The sequence below is a fragment of the Octopus bimaculoides genome, chromosome 4 (assembly GCF_046866305.1).
Source record: "Octopus bimaculoides isolate indiv1 chromosome 4, ASM4686630v1, whole genome shotgun sequence".
NCBI classification, from domain to species: domain Eukaryota; kingdom Metazoa; phylum Mollusca; class Cephalopoda; order Octopoda; family Octopodidae; genus Octopus; species Octopus bimaculoides.
Genome location: NC_142931.1, coordinates 15,058,080 through 15,079,136, shown reverse-complemented (window position 1 = coordinate 15,079,136; position 21,057 = coordinate 15,058,080). Strand labels below are relative to the sequence as shown.

At 35.2% G+C, this 21,057-nt stretch overlaps 1 long non-coding RNA gene across 10 annotated transcripts in view; it reads right to left on the bottom strand.

Moving 5' to 3' along the window:
• Positions 1-3,976: 3,976 nt before the first annotated feature.
• LOC106876349 (uncharacterized) overlaps positions 3,977-21,057 on the bottom strand; it is a 278,921-nt gene continuing 261,840 nt past the window's right edge. For all 10 annotated transcript variants that reach the window (XR_001410236.3, XR_016241380.1, XR_016241376.1 and 7 more), the window contains one exon: positions 3,977-6,174. This is a non-coding gene — a long non-coding RNA (uncharacterized LOC106876349). The remainder of the gene's footprint in view (positions 6,175-21,057) is intronic.

Below are 21,057 nucleotides of genomic sequence, written 5' to 3'. Positions count from 1 at the left end.
GAAAATAATTGTTTTCTGTATAAGAATAAAGTATGAAATTCACAGTTTGCAAGGTAATGGAAAAATTGCGATATGCAAGTCTTTGCTCATCGCATTAATAACGATTTAACTAAAACTGAAACGGTTCCAAACGAATATAGATTGATCGCATTGAAAGTTGATTGAGTTTTGGTGGCTATAAATTCTTTTATCCAAGTGGAGGCGCAATGGCCCAGTGGTTAGGGCAGCGGACTCGCGGTCATAGGATCGCGGTTTCGATTCCCAGACCGGGCATTGTGAGTGTTTATTGAGCGAAAACACCTAAAGCTCCACGAGGCTCCGGCAGGGGATGGTGGCGAACCCTGCTCTACTCTTTCACCACAACTTTCTCTCACTCTTACTTCCTGTTTCTATTGTGCCTGTAATTCAAAGGGTCAGCTTTGTCACGTTGAATATCCCCGAGAACTACGTTAAGGGTACACGTGTCAGTGGAGTGCTCAACCACTTGCACGTTAATTTCACGAGCAGGCTGTTCCGTTGATCGGATTAACTGGAACCCTCGACGTCGTAAGCGACGGAGTGCCAACAACAAATTCTTTTATCCAGACTCAAGGTCAATTTTTTACTGCATGGCTGATTGAAAATAGTTGAAGTATATTTATTTATCGATCATGAGAAAATAAAAGCCAAACTGTTTCCAAACAGATTTAAACTTAGAAATCAAAAAGTACAATTTCAGTATTTCTACCGCTATTCTCCTGACATAATGCACTGCATTGTAATTTTAGTTATCCACACTACTATTCTGCCATTCCACAGAGTCTGATACTCAGCACCTTCCGTTTTCCACATTCTGCTATTCTTCATACATAGTTTAGTATTCTACAATCTCTCTCCTCTACACCACTATTCCGTTACTCCTGATCCTTAGAATCGTATTCTATAATCTCACATCTATACCGTAATTCTGCTATTCTCGATCTATAATTTAGTACTGTACAATCTCAGCTTTCAATACCACTATTCCGTAATTCTCGATTGTTTTAAAATCTACACTGTTATTCCTCTATTCTGCTATTCTCAAAGCCGTAGTTTAATGTTCTACAATATTAGTTATCTAGACAGTCATTCTTGATGCAGTAATTCATTTTTTTTTTATTAGGCAAAGAATTTGAATACCACCCACCCCACAGACGGACGGACGGAAACGGATTTTGTAAAGCTTTTAGCGCAGTGTTCCACCGTTTATACTAAATTCGAGTCAAAGACGGAGCCTATACGCAGTCACTGAAACCGCTAAAAACGCTAACCAAATCTTAGCCTACAATTAAAAAAAAAGAAAGATGAACATAGGTGCGGGAGTGGCTGTGTGGTAAGTAGCTTGCTTACCAACCACATGGTTCCGGGTTCAGTCTCACTGCGTTGCACCTTGGGCAAATGTCTTCTATAGCCTCGGGCCGACCAAGGCCTTGTGAGTGGATTTGATAGACGGAAACTGAAAGAAGCCCGTCGTATACATGTATATATATATATATATATATATATATATATATATATATATACGTGTGTGTGTATGTTTGTGTTTGTCCCCACCATCGCTTGACAACCGATGATGGTGTGTTTACGTCCCCGTAACTTAGTGGTTCGGCAAAAAGAGACCGATAGAATAAGTACTAGGCTTACAAAGAATAAGTCCTGGGGGTCGATTTGCTCGACTAAAGGCGGTGCTCCAGCATGGCCGCAGTCAAATGACTGAAACAAGTAAAAGAGTAAAAGAGTATAGATATCACAATACTAAAAATGTCTAAAACTAAGAATATTGTCACGGTTGGAACGCCTTTTTTTTAATATCTGTTCCATTGGAACTTCTTGGGGCTAAAACTCGCCTTTGATGCTGTTTAAATAAGTGCTAAACAAATTTATCCTGACAGGCCACTGAGTGGAGACTGGTATTTATTTTAGCCCTCACCCTGGATGTATAAAAAGCGAAGTGGACGCTGGCTGGATTTAAAATCGTGTTTAAAGAACGTGTTTTTAAATTCTACAATGCATTCAGTCTGGCATTCAAATGTATTACATATATCACGTGATCACGTAATCGACGACCAGACGACCAGATGTTGTTATACATCGCCGGTCACAATGCACTTCGCATTGCTGTAGCTTTCGGATAATGCCACCCCGCTCTCTAGGAAAGCAGGTTGACAAATCCACCCCTTGGTCGGAAGGCTATTCTGTCGCAGGGTGGTGACCCGTTTACAGCTGAGTAGACTGGAGCAACATGAAATGAAGTGGTTTGCTCAAGAACACAACGCACTGCTCCGTTCGGAAATTGAGCCCACAATCCGACGATCGTGAACACCTAGGCCACGCGATTTCACATGTTACGTATATAAACTTAGCTTTCTGTCCCTTTTTTTTTATATAATAGGCACAGGAATGGCTGTGTAGTAAGAAGCTTGCATCCCAACCACATGGTTCTGGGTTCAGTCCCACTGCGTGGCACCTTGGGTAAGTGTCTTTTAGCCTTGTGAGTAGATTTGGTAGACGGAAACTGAAAGAAGCCCGTCGTGTATATATATATATATATATATATATATATATATATATATATATATATATATATATATATATATATATATATATATATATATATATATAAGTCGCAGTGAAGATATTTAAACCTCTTATGGAGATATTTATCCAAGATACATCGGTTTAATATATTAAATTTTGAAGAGATAATTTTTCAATGAATATATTATATAGAATATCGTAAGATTTCAAATATTTTTATCGAGTTAGAAAACAGAGAGATCTAATGGATCTGTTTACTGTGTGCATTCCAAAAGTATCCTAATGTAATCCTTTTTGTCGGCTGCACACACTGATGATTTTTCATATTAGATATTTAAGACGCAAAGTTATATATATATATATGCTCTGTAATTTTAATTTTGTTTGTGAAATGAAATAATTGTTGGTGAATATGTTAATTAATAAATTAATTTGTATTCATTAGATCTCTCTCTCTCTCTCTCTCTCTCTCTATATATATATATATATATATATATATATATATATATATATATATATATATATACATATATATGACTGGGTTAATCGATTACACTGACTCCTGTACTTGATTGGTACTTTCTTTTGCTGACCACATCGAGATATGAACTTAGAATGCAAAGCACCGGAACGAGTTTCACAAAGCATTTTCCCGCCACTCTAACTATTCTGCCCAACCACTGCCCTAAATTGTTCGTAATTTAGGCCAACGGTTTTGTGGATAAGGCATAATTTGATTACATCCACCCAATACTTGATTGATACTGTATTTTATAGAATCCGACAGTGTTAATGGGGAAGAATTGTTCTTAGCGGTGTTTGAGCTCAGAACATAACGATCCAGAACAAATACCTCAATGAATTTTATCCGATGCGCTAACGATTCTGCCAACGTAAAATTTTTCAAAATATTAGTTATTTCAAATTTTAGAACCAGATCATGAATTTTAGTGGGAGAGGTTAGTCGATTCATTCTACCTCAGAACTAAACTGGTACTTTGTTTTATCGACCCCAGAAGTATGAAAGGCAAAGTCGACTTCGGTAGAATTTGCGGTCAGAATGTAAAGAACTGGAAGAAAGGCCAACAGACATTTTTTCGACACGTTAACACCTGTTCACCGCTTTCTTCACAATAATAATCATTTCAAATTTTGGCACAAGGTCATCAGTTTTAGTGGGGGAGGGGAGATAAGTGAATTATATCGACCCCAGTGTTCAACTGGTACTTATTTTATTGACCCTGAAGGGATGAAAGGTAATGTGAATCTTGGTTGAAATTGAACTCAGAAGTAACATAGTACCAAGACATTTTGTCACATGCTTGATATTTCCCTTGTAGCCCACATGCAAATAACCACACACCGTATAAAACAAAAGAAACGGCTTTTTTTTAAAAACAAAGAATCGAAAACGCGCGACTGACTCGAATTGCAAGGAGCTTACCTCATGTTGTACTAACACACACTGGCGTTAGGTTTTGGTTTATTTTGCTTAGATACAAAGGAAAAGAGAATTGGGAAATTGTGATGTTCATGTTTTTCTTCAATAGTAATAAGAACATGAATGAAATAATTCTTCAATCGAAGACAGAAACTGAAACGACTCAGGTTGCCGTTTGTTTTATGGCGCTCACCACATAAAAAAAAAATAAAGATTTTTAACGTTTCATTTGTACGTGGTGAGAAATCAAACTAAAATTTGAATACTTTTAAATTTAAATTTTTAATTCTTTTCTTTTTTATTCCAAAAGGTGAAAATAGTTGAACGTTAGTTGGCATCGATTGGTGATCTTAGGCTGCTCTTAGATTCAGTCTCTTGGTTTGTTTTTAATCGTGTCTTGGTTGGCTATTTCAGGCAGGTTTCGTCGACAACGAACAAATACATATTTCATGCTCGTCTGTCACGAAACCCGTCAAAATAGCTTACCGTTGTCGTGCGCAGATTCAGTTGGTATTTTCTATTGTCAGCCGTTCGTGTCCTTGGTGTGCACACACATTTGGTCCGTCTGTTGTTGCGAACGATCAAATCATAAAGGAGAAATTTCTTCGGTATCATTTGCCAGTATGAACTGTTCTTGTTGAAGGAATTATATTTTTGATCTCACTGAACGTTGCTGCGTGTAATATAGGAAGCAATCATTATTTAAAGACTATTCCAAAGATACTATTCGATCGTGCAAATAATTGTTTCTATAAACTAAGCAGTATTTTATGGGTGTCTACATAAGAGATGGTCAACTTACACTGAAGGAAGGCTAAAGTTTTCGGAAGAATTTATAGGTCTTTACTAAGCCTTTATTCCAATGCTTTTTTGAAACTGATGTACGATAAGACTGAAGACCATGTTAAACATTAGAAAAGACTAAGAAAAATAACTATTCTAACAGAATATAAACTCAATTATATAGTTATTGTTGAAATATTTCTGTATAAAAAAATCAAGAGCTATACCCACTGCTGGACTAACGACTTCTATGTGTAATTACTCCGATAATAATTAAAAGAATAATTATTTTTCATCTAACGGAATTTAAACTCAGTTCTGTATTAATTATTGAAATATATATATAAAAAAAATCAAGAACTATACCCAATGCTGGGACCTGAAATCACTGACGTACAATACTTTCAATTATAATTAATCTTTTAAACAAATAAACCGGACTGACCTTAACAAATCTGGTTTCTGTTACTACTTCTATTAACCAAAAACCTGTACATGTAGTTTTTGCTTTTCATTATTATCCCTAAACGCTTTCATTTCTATCGATACTTTTTCATACTGCCATGAATCTATTTTTACCACCTTGCATAAAGTAATCGTTTTTTTTATTCAGCATGTAACTAGTTTTGTTGTTGTTGTCGGTGGTGGTTTTGTGTGTGTTTGTGTGTGCTTATGTGCTTATCTGCCTGTGTGAGTGTGTGGTTGCAGCTTTTGTTGAGTATGGAAGTTTGTTGTCGGATATTTAACTGATTCTGATGTCGTGCGTATAACTGTCTTGTATTGTGTTACGTTACTATTTTTACCACGTGTTTGCAACTACTTTTGTGAGATTGGCTGATTTTCCTGTAAATGCAGCTATTTCTGATTTCCGAATATGAAGTTATGTTTTTGTTGCGCACCTAGTTATTTTCGTTGAGACAGTATCGATCTATTACAGCGGCCAATTTTAACGGGGTAGATAAAATTGTATCGATTTCAACAGTCTATACTGGGCCGAACAGGAATTAATCGAAGTTAACAACTGCCCATACAGTGAAGGTCAGACTGTTTCTGCCTAATGCAGCAGTTGGTTATAACAATCCATAATAGTGTGCAGCATTGAAGTGTTCTGTATAGCAACAGACTACATCAATCCATAACGGTGCAGTGAGGCGGGATTGATCTCAGACTACACAACTCCTGACAAAAATTCGTACAAATGTATGACCATGGTACCGCTTAGTATTACACATGGAGCACAGCAGTACTTACAGTCATCATCGTTATACTTTACTGTACAACAATAAAAAATTTGGTTAATTCATTAAGTGTCTCTTCCTCATACACGTCCGTCGTCCGGGATCAAACAGCAGAGGATTCTTTCAATAGTAAACCCACGAAAATTTTCGGAAAACCTGAAATGAAAATAAACAAAAATATAATATTTGAAAATACCAAGTCATGAACTCATTGCATGAGCAGAATGCATTAAAAAGTAATACATAGTAATATATGGTTATATGGTTTAATAAAACACACACACTCACATATACATACATAACACACACACACATATATATTACTTATTAAATTTTTCTATATGTGATTGTGGATTTTCATGGATGAATTCAATAATTGTGGTTTTTTTTCTCTAAATTATATATTATATATTGTGAAATTCAAATTAATTTAAATTTTGATAAATTAAATTAAACTGAAGATCCCCTGTAAATTTGGATTTTTATCCCTAATATTATTATCATAATTATATTATATATATATATATATACATGTATACATACGTATATGCTCATACTTACATCTATTATATATATATATATATATACATATACATACATACATACCTATATATATATATATATATATATATATATATATATAAATATATATACACATATGTGAGCACAGGACGTCACGAAACGTGTACAACAAAAAAGTGCGAAGCACGAGTACATGGAACATGAACTATTCTTTCGAACAAAGAAAGACACAAATGGAAAAGAGCGAGGCTTAGTGGGTACGGCATTTGGCTCACGATCGTAAGGTCGTGAGTTCAGTTCCCGGCGAAGCGTTGTGTCCTTGAGCAAGACACTTTATATCACGATGCTCCAGTCCACTCAGCTGGCAAAAATGAGTAGTACCTGTATGTTAAAGGGCGAACCTTGTCACACCCTGTGTCACGCTGAATCTCCCTGAGAACTACGTTAACTTGGACGTTAATTTCACGAGCAAGCTGTTCCGTTGATCGTATCAGCTGGGACCCTCGTCGTCGTAACCGACGAAGTGCTCTTATGTGTGTATATATATATATATATATATATATATATATATATATATATATATATATATATATATATATATATACTATTAATAAATATATATATATATATATTTATTAATAGTAATGGTATGGCAACAAAAGAACGAATGAGACCTCGATATTATGTAAATAGAGGAATTTATCTGTAATATAATATGTGACAGTTATTCGGTTGCCATAATAAAACTCCGAGTTTCGGATGTCGGGACGGAAATCTGCTCTGACATCTCGTCAGATATTATAGCATTCTTTGATTGTTTTAATAACTGACTAGATGCCGGACCATATTTCCGCCCCCACATCTGAAACTCGGAGTTTTATTATCGCAACCGAATAATTGTCACATATAATTTTTATATATATATATATATATATATATGTATATAAATATATATATATATGTATATAAATATATATATATATATATGTTTGTATATATATACTTATAAATGGAAATATGTACACATATGTATATACATGTATGCACACACACACATATATACGTATCCTTATATAAAATGTGTGTTTGTATCTATACATGTGTACTATGTATATGTATTTATACATATATATATATATATGTTTGTATACATATATATATAGGTATATGCATGCATATGTATAGCTATGTATATGGATATATACTCACTTAAGTATATATATATATACGTATGTATATGCGTATACCTTGTAGATATGTAGACGTGCACACGCGCGCATATACATACACTCGCATATACATACACTCGCATACTTACATACATATAGATACATATATGCATACTCAAAAATACACACTCATGAATATCTGTGTATTGACACTGCTGCATAATCGCCATGTACTTTATACATTGACTGTAGATGGAGACTGAAGTCTCAGAACCTGTGTATCTTCAAATTATAGAAATACTTGATAAATATATCAACACATCAATATGACACTCTTCATCATAGCGTACAACGAAAACCAGCTTCCACACATTCATAATACGCTATATACGCAAAAATCGTTTAGAGTTAGCATTGAAAAGTTTTGAAACTAGGACAGAAGTTAGCGTCAATAGTTCCGTGCAGAATAAATGAAAAGCAAATATTTGTATGAAATGTTGCTCTTAGCAATAATGCTTTCAAAGTGTACTGAAGTGGTCGAAACACGATGGAATGAGACACATTTTCTGAGTTAAGCAGAAGAAATCAAGCATGAAATGAAAGACCGATCATTTTGGCGATGTAACTGATTTTTAATACGCCTGGTTGGTCAATAAATAAGTCTAGATTCTTAGACGTGGCATCAACTTTCTTTAGATGAATTTATTCAAACAGAACGAGGCTAGATATTGTCACATGACTACTTTTAGAGCTGTCACTTATTTTGAATTCTCTTATGTCCACATTTTCTTTTACTTACTAATATAGCTTGCGTTAATAAGGAATCACATTATTTCGAATGAGATTAAGCGAACTGGATGCTCATATATATATATATATATATATATATATATATATATATATATATATATATATGCGTGTGTGTATATATGTGTGTGTGTAATTATAATATATTCACAAATATATGAAAAATGTTTCATTTATATTTCCAAACCATAATGTAAATTATATACTCATGCATGCATATTTTCCATCCACACACGCACACACACACATACACAGAGGCACACATACAAATATACGTTACGTAAAGTTATACAAGTATGCATGTACATGCATATACATATATAAGCACACACACACACACACACACACACACACACACACACACACACACACACACACACACACACACACACACATATCAATAATATGCTGCTCGTTCAGTAAATCTTAACCTTCTTGTGTGGATTTTACACACGCCTTGATTGCAAGTCCATTTCTATCACTCAAACCTCATTCGATGTTAGACAGACTTTCTGATTTGATAATTATTTTCGACACTTAAGTTACACTCACATATATTTATAACATATACATGTATTTATATATAACTACACACACGCATTTAATAGGCATACACACACACATATCTTTTTCTACTCTCGGCACAAGGCCCGAAATTTTGGGGGAGGGGACCAGTCGATTAGCTCGACCCCTGTACGCAACTGGTACTTAATTTATCGACTCCGAAAGGATGAAAGACAAAGCTGACCTCGCTGGAATTTGAACTGAAAACGTAGACAGACGAAATACCGTTAAGCATTTCGCTCGGCGTGCCAATGTTTCTGCCAGCTCGGCCTATATCTATCTATCTATCTTAATATTTAGCAGAAAAAAGAGAATGACCCGAGGACTGAGATTTACATGCGTTGGTGCTTAGTAAACTAGTCACACACATATATTTATATATATATATATATATATATATATATATATATATATATATATATATATATGTATATATTTATGGGTTCATCTTTGTGTCTGTGTCTGGCCCCCTCACCATCGCTTGACAACCGATGTTGGTGTGTTTGCGTCCCCGTAACCTAGTGGTTCGGCAAAAGTACCAGGCTTACAAAGAATAAGTCCTGGGGTCGATTTCCTCGACTAAAAGGTGGTGCTCCAGCATGACCGAAGTCAAATGGCTGAAATATAAATAAAAGTATAAAAGAATGAACTCATATTTTGAGCTCCATTTTTCCTCTCTGCATTAATATACATACATACATATATATATTATATATATATATATATATATATACATATATATATATATATATACATAAATATATATATATATATATATACATATATATATATATATATGGTGGTTTATATGCGTATATGTCTCTGTGTATAAATATACTCGTATGTATTTGATGTTCTTTGTATACTTCACTCGGTCGCTATTTATAATCATATTTTAATTACATGAGATGTATATTCATACACGAGTAAAAGACTTCAATCAGCGTTTCCTGGATATTTACGAGACACTATTTTCCCTTTATGTTACAGTTGGTTTTCTACAAAATGTTCATATTGCCTCTGTTACATTGGAAGTGTATATTTACTTGTTGTTACCTATTTACCTGTTGTTATCTATTGCGCGTGCGTTGTGTATGTGAGAATGTGTAATTGTGTGTAGCTATATATATATATATATATATATGTATGTTGGTATTGGTGTGTCTGTGTTTGTCCTCCCACCATTGCTTGACAATCGATGTTGGTGTGTTTGCGTCCCCGTAACTTAGCGTTTCAGCAAAAAGACCGATAGAATAAGTATTAAGCTTGCAAAGAATAAGTTCTGGGGTCGACTTGTTCGACTAAAGGCGGTGCTCCAGCAAGACCACAGTCGAGTGACTGAAACAAGTAAAAAAATAAAAGAACAATATATACATACATAGATATACAGATACATATATATATATATATATACACTCACACACACATATAAAGAAATAGCATAAAATGGAATTAACGACATTCTTTAAATAATGGATATCGTTAATTCCATTTTATGTCATTTGTCTATTTATACACACCCTACGGAAACTATGGAGTTCCTGATGTATATCCAGTAGCACGTGCATTTATCCTGGATGATGACATCAGTTAGCCAATGACTGTGGATGAGCTTTGTACAGCATTCTACAAATTTTTTTTTTCCGAATCTCACTTAGGTATATATGAAAGCATATATACACACAATATAAAGATAAAGGTTGCAAGGTAAGGTCTGCTGTCAAACTACTGCTGCAGGTTTGTCTGAATAAAAATGCCACAGACAAAAAAAAAAAAAAAAAATGGAATGAAATAAAATAAAATAAAAGAGGAGAGACGGTTAGCTGAAAGAGCCGGTAATCCCAACCGTGTCTACATCCAGTTATCAACAACAGCTTGTGCGGACGTATGTTACACGCATAGATCGGTGTTTTCAGCAGAAATAGCAGCACAATAAATGTAAAAAGAAGAGAAAAAGACACGTGTGTGTGTGTGTGTGTGTGTGTGTGTGTGTGTGTGTGTGTGTGTGTGTGTGTGTGTGTGCGTGTGTGTGTATAGTTCAGGACAATCAGTAAGTTATCATAATAGAACTCAGAGTTTCAAATGCCGGAGCTAATATCGAAGTATCATTCTTTTGTTGTCATCTTTTATTATCATTTTTTATTATATATATATATATATATATATATATATATATATATATATATTTATATATGTGTGTGTGTGTTTATATATTTTTGCATGCGTATATGTGTCTTAATGCATACATCTTTTTTTTTTTTTTTTACACATTTCGTTGTTAATAAATTCGCAGAATCTCCGACTTGCACATGTTCCATTCAATATATCCAGTATTATTAAACGATGAAACATTTTTGATTTCTGTTTCTTTTTATTTTCCCATCTTCTTTCCATTGCTTCCATCTGTCGATTCTAAAACTCAAACACAGCCAAAAACTCAGCCATTTATAAGCAAACTATCAGAGACGTTTCAGAACAAACCGATGTCGGCCATTATTCAAACTAGAATTACCAACATACCCACCCTACGAGAAAGAATTCATTGACTAGATCTGATATCTTTGCAATATTTTAGCAATATATCCACATTTCTGCTTCTTCTGTCATTATTTTCCTGCTTTTCAATAGTTCGAAATTAAAAAGATAAAGAAATAATATAAATAATAAAAGCGTAAAGTAAAAAGATTAAGAATGTATAACTAAATCATTTTTCACAACCTTAGCTCTGACATTTCCAATACTATCAACGCGGAAACTCATTTCACATTCTCGTTTACCTTTCTTCAACAAATAAAATTTCTCTCTCAGTATTTTTTTTTTCTAGTTTTTTCACTTTTCAAATTCTTCCTTTCAGTTTATTCTTTCATAAATTTGTAATATCGACTGATTCTGTCTGTTGGCCTCTTCATTCTTTCAACATTTTAAACCCTCCATTTTTTTCTCTGCACTTCAAATTATACACAATCTTTTGCATCCTTCAAAATAACGTCTTTCAACCGCCATTTCTTCATCTCTCTCTTTTTTTTTCTATATCCCATTGCTTCGATCAAACAATGTAGTTTTATGCAAACGCATCTTCCTTTCTCCTCCCTCCCCCACCCACCACATCGTTTTTATCTTCTCCATTTCTATATTTTCCTTCCACCCTTCCTCTCACTAATTATTCGATTGTCACCTTTGTCTTTCAATCTCTCTCATTTCCAGCACTTCTTATATTTTAAAAATCCTTCTTATATTTTCTACTTCATTCCATCAATATCCATTTTCTCTCCTCTCTAGCTTTCTCTATCTGTCGCATGTATTCTTCATTTATTTCTCTCTCTCTCTCTCTCTCTCTCTCCTTTCTCCCGTTTTCTCTCTCACTGTCTCATATCTGTTTGTCTCTTCTCTTTGTGTTTTTTTAACATTAATTTACTGTTTTTCTTTGAATCACTTCTTTTTCTATCAAGATTTCTTTCTCTTTTTCTTTCGTTATTCTATCTAATTCTTCCTCTCTGTCCTTCTCCTTATCTCTTACTAAATGCACTCTGTCGCTCCTCTCTTTTCAATATGCCCTCTATTTGAGAGACCGAATATGCTTTAATCTCTCTCTGTCTCTCTTTATCTCTGATTCACACACACACACACACATTCTCACACACTCTCACACACACACTCACACTCTCACTCTCACACACAAACACACGCACATAACAACAACAACAACACTTAATCTCTTTCATTCTCTCTGTGACTTGCTTTCCTTCCACACCTTATCATTTTTCTCTCCCTTCGCAAGCTCAGAGTTTTTTGATATTATTTTTCTTTCAAATCCATCTTGTGTTTTACCAGATTTCTTTTACTGCTGCAGTTGCTGATCTTGTCGCCATTTTTCTATTCTCTAAGGTTAATTATTTCCATGATTCCAATGCATTCCATTTCACCAATGTCTTTTAAACTTTACCCACTTGTAGACGGAATGGCGACTTCATTTTCAGATTTGCATTACACTCGTAAATACGCAAACTCTTGCACACGTGAGCTTCTACCTGCAAGAAATACCAGCCAAATCTCATTGAAATCATGTCCTATCGTCTAGAAACAAACAAACACGAATACGAACGATGTATCTCGAAGCAAAGAAAAGTATAAATAATGACGTGTAAATATTGGATTAAAAATCCTTTGGATAGAAAAAGACGAAGTCTACCCGTGGGACACGAAACCACATCTCTTGCAAACATGACAAACGTTCTACACTATTATTTATATAGCTGTCTTTGCTTCGAGATACATCGTTCGAAAACGGAATTATTTCACATTCTTTCAGTTTATAAATTCTTATTATGACGACAAAAACAAGACTATATTGGATAATGTGATGCTGTATATGGAAGTTGGACAATCACAAGCGGCATAGCTTTGCTTATAAGTCTGGAAGATCAGGTTGACCGACCTAGGGCTACTCAACAACAACGCTTTTAAGCTTCCTTCAAACAAAATGGCTGATTATGAAAAAAGAGGATTAATTTCTTCCTTAGTTTTTCGCGTTCAAACAGTTTCCACCGATAAACACACACATGAATACACAAATAGTAACTCTTATATAAAATATTTTACATACTAAAATATACTTTCACTTTCATATGTAAGTGTTATTATATTCTATCTTTATTTTGTTTCCGTCATTGAATTGCGGCCATGCTGGTGTACTGCCTCGGTATTTAATCAAACAAATCGCTCTCCAGCCAGCATTTATTTTATAAATCCGATACTTAATCTATCGATCTCACTGTCCGAACTGCTAACTTAAGGGATGTAAACAAACCAGCATAGGTGGTCAAGTGGTGGTGCAGTGGTGGACAAACACACGCACATACACACACGCACGCACACACGCAGAGAACAAACACAGACACGCACACGCATACACACACACACACACACGCTCACAGACACAGACACACACACAAATACACATATATATACAATGGGCTTTCACACAGTTTCCGTCTATCCAATTTATTCACAACGAATTTGTCGACCCGGAGCTATAGAAGAAGAAACTTGAGAGAAAGTTGTGGTGAAAGAGTACAGAAGGGTCCACCATCACTCCCTGCCGGAGGCCTCGTGGAGCTTTAGGTGTTTTCGCTCAATAAACATTAACAACGCCCGGTCTGGGAATCGAAACGGCGATTCTACGACCGCGAGTCCGCTGCCCTAACCACTGGACCATTGCGCCTCTACATCTAGTTCTATACACACTAATATATATGCAAATTGGCTCTCCAATTTGCTGATACTGTCATATCTATTGGACTCGTAAAGTAATTATATATAACTGCGAATTTCCCAGCGGACAGAAAGAAGTGTTGTCTCTGAAGAAGGATCTAATTCGAGGCGAAACACAAATCAGGTCAGCTGCACTCTTTCTCTTTGCAGAGAAATACTGTAAAATAAAGATTTGTTTACATGCGTCTGTTTATTAGTTTAGACTTATGTAGCTTCGGTTAACACTTGCATTATGCCAACACACACACACACACACACACACACACACATACACACGCGTTCACACACATATATGGGGGATTCTCGTCGACTTCAACGTATGAACATAAGTTTTTCGATAAACTTGATGACCTACTTATTGAAGTAGTATGCGATGTGGCTGAGTATTCCAGAAACATAGACTGACGAGCTGGGCCTTTGAATTACAAGTACAGTCCAATCCGCAGGCTTCTACACAGTCTTCATTCACAAAGGCATGAGGAGAACCTTGAATATGTTAAGGTCTCTTGCTAAAGATTCCACGCATCGGTATCGAACGACCACACTCATGCGTACATATATCGAAAAGGTTGACCTCAGTACTTATGTGTTTATTCTTAAGTCTGGTAGTTATTCTATCAATCTGTTTTGCCGAACTGCTAAATCAGAGGACATAAACAAACTAACACCAGTCATCAAGTGGTGTGGAAGGGGTGTCAAACACAGACACAGTGACACACACACACACACACACATACACACACACACACACACAAACTCACACACACAGAGACTCACTCACACACACAGAGACTCACTCACACACACCCAGACTCACACACACACACACACCCAGACTCACACACACACACACCCAGACTCACACACACACACACACAGACTCACACACACACACACAGACTCACACACACACACACAGACTCACACACACACACAGACTCACACACACACACACAGACACACACACACACACACAGACACACACACACACAGACTCACAAACACACACAGACACACACACACACACACAGACACACACACACACACAGACACACACACACACACACACACACAAACACACAGCCATCATACATGGTGGGCTTCCTCACAGATTCCGTCCGCCAAATTCATTCACGAGGCATTGGTCGGCCTGGGACAAGAGTAGAAGACACTTCCCCAGAGTACCGAGCAGTGAGACTGAATCCGAGATCTTGTAGTTGCAAAGCGAGTTTTTAACCACACAAACATGCCATGCACCTAAAATAATTTGTTCAATCGAAGTTCTTCCAATTGCTCCGTTGGAGAGTTATTTTCATTAACGCAAATGAAATTTCTTCACATTACCGAATTGATTAAAAATTGCATTGGCTCACCACGTCAAATATAGTGGCCTGAACTTAATTATACATTCGTGATGTACAAGGTAGTCTTGGGAAATTTTCCAACATCATTACATTAAATAGCCTAATGAATTAATTATTTTCACACGAAAGCTATATACATTCTAAATTGTTCTGTGTTCAGTGAGCTTTGTGTTGACTTCGTGCCGTTGACGAGACATTACAGGGCTGAAATATGCCAGCAGATGTAAAAATAGCCATCAAAGATCAGACTCAGAAATTTTGAATAATTTAAGGTTTTGTTAATCGCTCGTGTAGGAGTTTTCTCCCTTGATGCATTTGAGAGTAATTTTCATTACACTAATGAACTTTTCATTAGAGTTAACATATTAATTGATTAGTTTCGGTTAATCATGTAAGGTATGGTTATAGACAAATAACAAAATAATTTCTGAAATTACAAAACAACTAAATAATTTCTCATCAATTATTAAATATAAATGCGAAGAAATGTATAAAAACTATTTACTGGGGCATCAATAGATATATCTGTTTGGTGTTATCTACACACACACACACACACACACACACACACACACACACACACACACACACACACACACACACACACACACACACACACACACGCACACACACATACATTAAGCACCACACACACATTAAGCACCACACACACAAACTATGTAATCCATTCCATAACTGAGTCTGGCAACATATATTTTGTTTCGCAACAACGCTTTCATACATAGATATTTCAAATGTATTTTATATATACAAAACGAAAGCCGTCTTCATAAGCTCAAAGGGAATCCACATGGGGCTTAAAATGTATGAAGAAAAACAATTCATAAATAGTAATAAAGAAATATATACACAGATATAATACAGATAGATTTAAAAAAAGCTGCGGAATTCAATCTACTATTGATAGATGTAGGCTTGTAACAAAAGGTCAAACAACTGCAATACAATAAATATATATAAGTCCAAACAGTCACAAAAGAAGAACAAACGAAAATGAAAGTAAAAGTCCATTATATGCAACAAAAGCAGTATTAGATTAAAATAGCCCTCTATAAATCATACTCAATGTAAATACATTGGAATGGGATAAATTTTATTTCGGTATTCATTTGGAAATAGTATCTCCTATAGAAGCGATGCGTCTAAAAACAGAATATGCATATATCGGAAGGAAATAGAACCTGTCCTGGCAAAGGTAAATGGGGACATTAGAGGGTTCCGTATCACTCTGATAAATGCATATTCCGTTTTTAAACACTGCGCGTCTATTGGAAATGCAATCTCAGGACGAATTCTGCAGTATATTTTGCCGACCACAAAGTATTTATACTAGTTTCAAATTTTGGCACAATCTGTAAGTTCGGAGACGGGGATAGGTCTGTTACATCGACCCCGGTGCTCAACTGGTAGTTAATTTATTGACCACGAAAGGATGAAAGGCAAAGTTGACCTCGGCAGAATTTGAAACCAAAACGTAAAAGACAGCTGAAATATCACTAGCAATTTTGCCCGGCGTGCTCACGAGTCGGCCTGCACGCTGCCTTGCAAAGTGTATACATTAATTGCGGCTAATAATACCAATAAAAGCTAACAAAGGAGTCAAGAACACCCCAAGGAACTTATATAAAGTTGATCATTTGAAAGGATTATTTATGTTTAAGGTGATTCCTTTCCTTATGACATATTTTAATTTTGTGTCTCTACTGAAAATCTTTCAAACATGAACGCAAGTATTGAACACAATTTTTTGCTGTATGACGCCCTACCAAAGGCGTTTTGGGATTTCTTTAATCTGTGCGTGAGCGCGCGTGTGTGCACTAAGTAATACATATTTACTAACTGTTGTAGTCCGAGGATAGCTTCGCTGGCCGAAACTTCGAAGTCACTGCCAACAGCGTTCTTCTTTAAAAAGAATGAATTGGTAGTCTACAAAAGTATAGAGTAGACCATCAGTTTAATGTAAAATTGTTTTTATTATAACTAAACATGAAAACATTAATAGCCAACGAGAATGCATCGTAGTTCTTCGCTCCGACATTCGAAACTCCGAGTACTATAATGACCAACTTACTGTTTGTTCTAAATCATAACACGCACACACACACACGCACACATATGTACACACACAGACCATACGCACACACACGCACGGACAATATACATCGGTTATCGTAACTTGCTCAGTCAGTATCAGTGTAGTAAACAATTAGTTAAATTATATTAACGATTCCACGAGCAGTGCAATGCATTATGGGAATCTCTTGGAAGTTCTATGTGTCTGATATAGAAGTAGTGCCATGAACTACTTTATCAAGTGTAGAATACATGAAACTGAAACAAGCGCTTCAATTGTCTGACCAAAACAAGTATTGTACATGTACGCATGTATCTATCTATCTATCTGTCTGTCTGTCTATCTAACTGTTTGCCTGCCTGTCTATCTGTCTATCTCTCTGATTGTCTATCTATACACGCAGTAGCTGTAATTCAATTATTTTTATTATTAATTATCAGTTATCGAACTAATAAATTATAATATGCGTACGTATGGTACGTATACACACGCATGCACACACGCACACTCATATATACATATATGTACATAAACATATACACACACACACACAGACACACACACACAGACACACACACAGACACACACACACACACACACAGACGCACACACACACACACATATATATATATATACTTACAAATATATACATTCATGCAAATTGGTGCTTGTGTATATAAATGTGCGTGTGTATATGTAATATGACATATTTGTGTCTTAGTTTGATGTTCTTTTTTAGAGTTTTTCATATTTTCCTATGATTTGTTTCCTGTTTGGAAAAGTAAATTAAAAAAAATCTATGACCCACGTTTCTAAATATTCATACTTATAAATAAAAATAGAAAATAAAAATAGAAAAAGCAAATGACAAAAAATTACAAATAAAATAAAAAATATATGACAGTAATTTCAGAATAAATTGCTCGGACTACAAATATACATGACAACCCAGAACACGTAAAACGTGCAAGCGTAAATTCTATAGTTAAACATATAAATCAGTAAGAAACATTTATTGAATAATACGTTCTCAACTTTTGATAATATACAAAGATCTGAATTACGATATACTACATACAGCAGTATCGGTAGGTTAAATTAATTCTGGTGCTGTACTTGTGTAGCAAGTGGCTTAATCTGAGACCTTGCGTTCAAACTGAAGCAACTGCATTGTGGAGGAGTCATTTAATAATACATTAATCTTTAAATTCACTGATATTTTATATTTATAACGCATCAAAATTTCTGCTGTACAACTGTTGCCTGGTCACGTAGTTTCTCTGAATTACAATAGAGCTGTGTCAATTTCGAAAGCTTCGGCTAAGTTGAAAAACTCTGTACGTTCTGAGCTCAAATTCCGCCGAGGTCGACTTTGCCTTTCATCCTTTCGGGGTCCATAGATTAAGTACCAGTTGTGTACTAGGGTCGATGTAATCCACTGGACCCCTCCCTCAAAAATTTCGGGCTTTTTCCTGTGCCTAGAGTAGAAAAGAACATTTAAATTTGATTTGTATCAAAATTTATACAACCTGTTAGCCCACATAGCTCAGTCGGTAGATCATCAAACTTTTAAGAACTGTCGAGTGATGAAATCTGAGGGTCGCGGGTTCAAGTCCCTCTGAGGGTGATAAGATTTATAAACGCAGGTGTGGCTGTGTGGTAAGTAGCTTGCTTATCAACCACATGGTTCTGGGTTCAGTCCCACTGCGTAACACCTTGGGCAAGTGTCTTCTACTATAGACTCGGGCTGACCAAAGCCTTATGAGTGGATTTGGAAATCGGAAACTGAAAGAAGCCCGTCGTATATCTATCTATCTATCTATCTATCTATCTATCTATCTATCTATCTATCTATCTATCTATCTATCTATATGTATGTATGTGTATATGTTTGTGTGTCTATGTTTGTTCCCCAACATTGCTTGACAATCGATGCTGGTGTGTTTACGTCCCCGTAACTTAGCGGTTCGGCAAAAGAAACCGATAGAATAAGTACTAGGCTTACGAAGAATAAGTCCTGGTGGTCAATTTCTTCGACTAAAGGTGGTGCTCCAGCATGGCCACAGTCAAATGGCTGAGACAAGTAAAAGAGTATGCTATCTAAAACAGATAACTTTACAACTTCACCTTATAAGCTAGCATTACAAAGGAAAAGAATAAACAGCACCACGAACACAAAGATACATTCTTCGACCTTTCGCCACATAAATGATATACATTCTGCCCAGACTAAATTATACCCCTCAGCGTTGGTGCCAACATCCACATAGGACCAAGATATAAATAAAGGAGAAAGAGCTGCCATCAAATAGTTTAACCAAACTTTACAACAATGTCATAAATAAAAATATGATAAACATAGATATAATATTATAAACACAAAAAACAGATACGCATACAATAATATGCAAATACAAAATTCTAACAAATTCAGCATGTTTTTAAAAATAATGACAAACGTAATGTCTTCGCGAAAAAAGCTCAGATATGTAATACTACCCAGTTGAGTTAAACCGGATAAAACTAATTATGGCCATAAAAATACAAACACGAGCGACTGTACATTCATGGTTATATCGGTACGATGCATTTAAGAATTTTACTGTTTAAACGACTGCATGGAACTGGAAGGGAATTTTGAGAAAAAACAAAAAACAAAAACAAAACAAAAACCCAAAGAAAAACGACAAAAACTAATAAAGAATAATAGAAAACAAAACTAGAAAAAATGTGTGTGTGTATATATATATATATATATATATATATATATATATATATATATATATATATATATATACATATCTGTACATATATACACATACACACGTATACATATATATATATATATATATATATACACACATGTATATATACACACATATATGCACACATGTATATATACACATATATATACATACATATCTGTACATATATACACATACACACGTATACAGATATTCATATAAATGCACATATAGGAACGTATATGTATGTATATTATTCATATATGTATATCAGTCACATGGGAAACGCTCACTCCCTCTACTCCTCCACACCTTCTCCGCTCCATAACGCGACGTCGGCACGTTAGTTTTCGTGTTAAGCATACACATTAATATTTGCTAAATGAGATTTTTAGCTCATAACTTTCACGATTCATCTAATTTATCCAGCAAATTAGTTCTCTCATAATGAAATAAATATTTCCGTCGCATTTTTACTTTAAAATTGATTACATATTTCTACA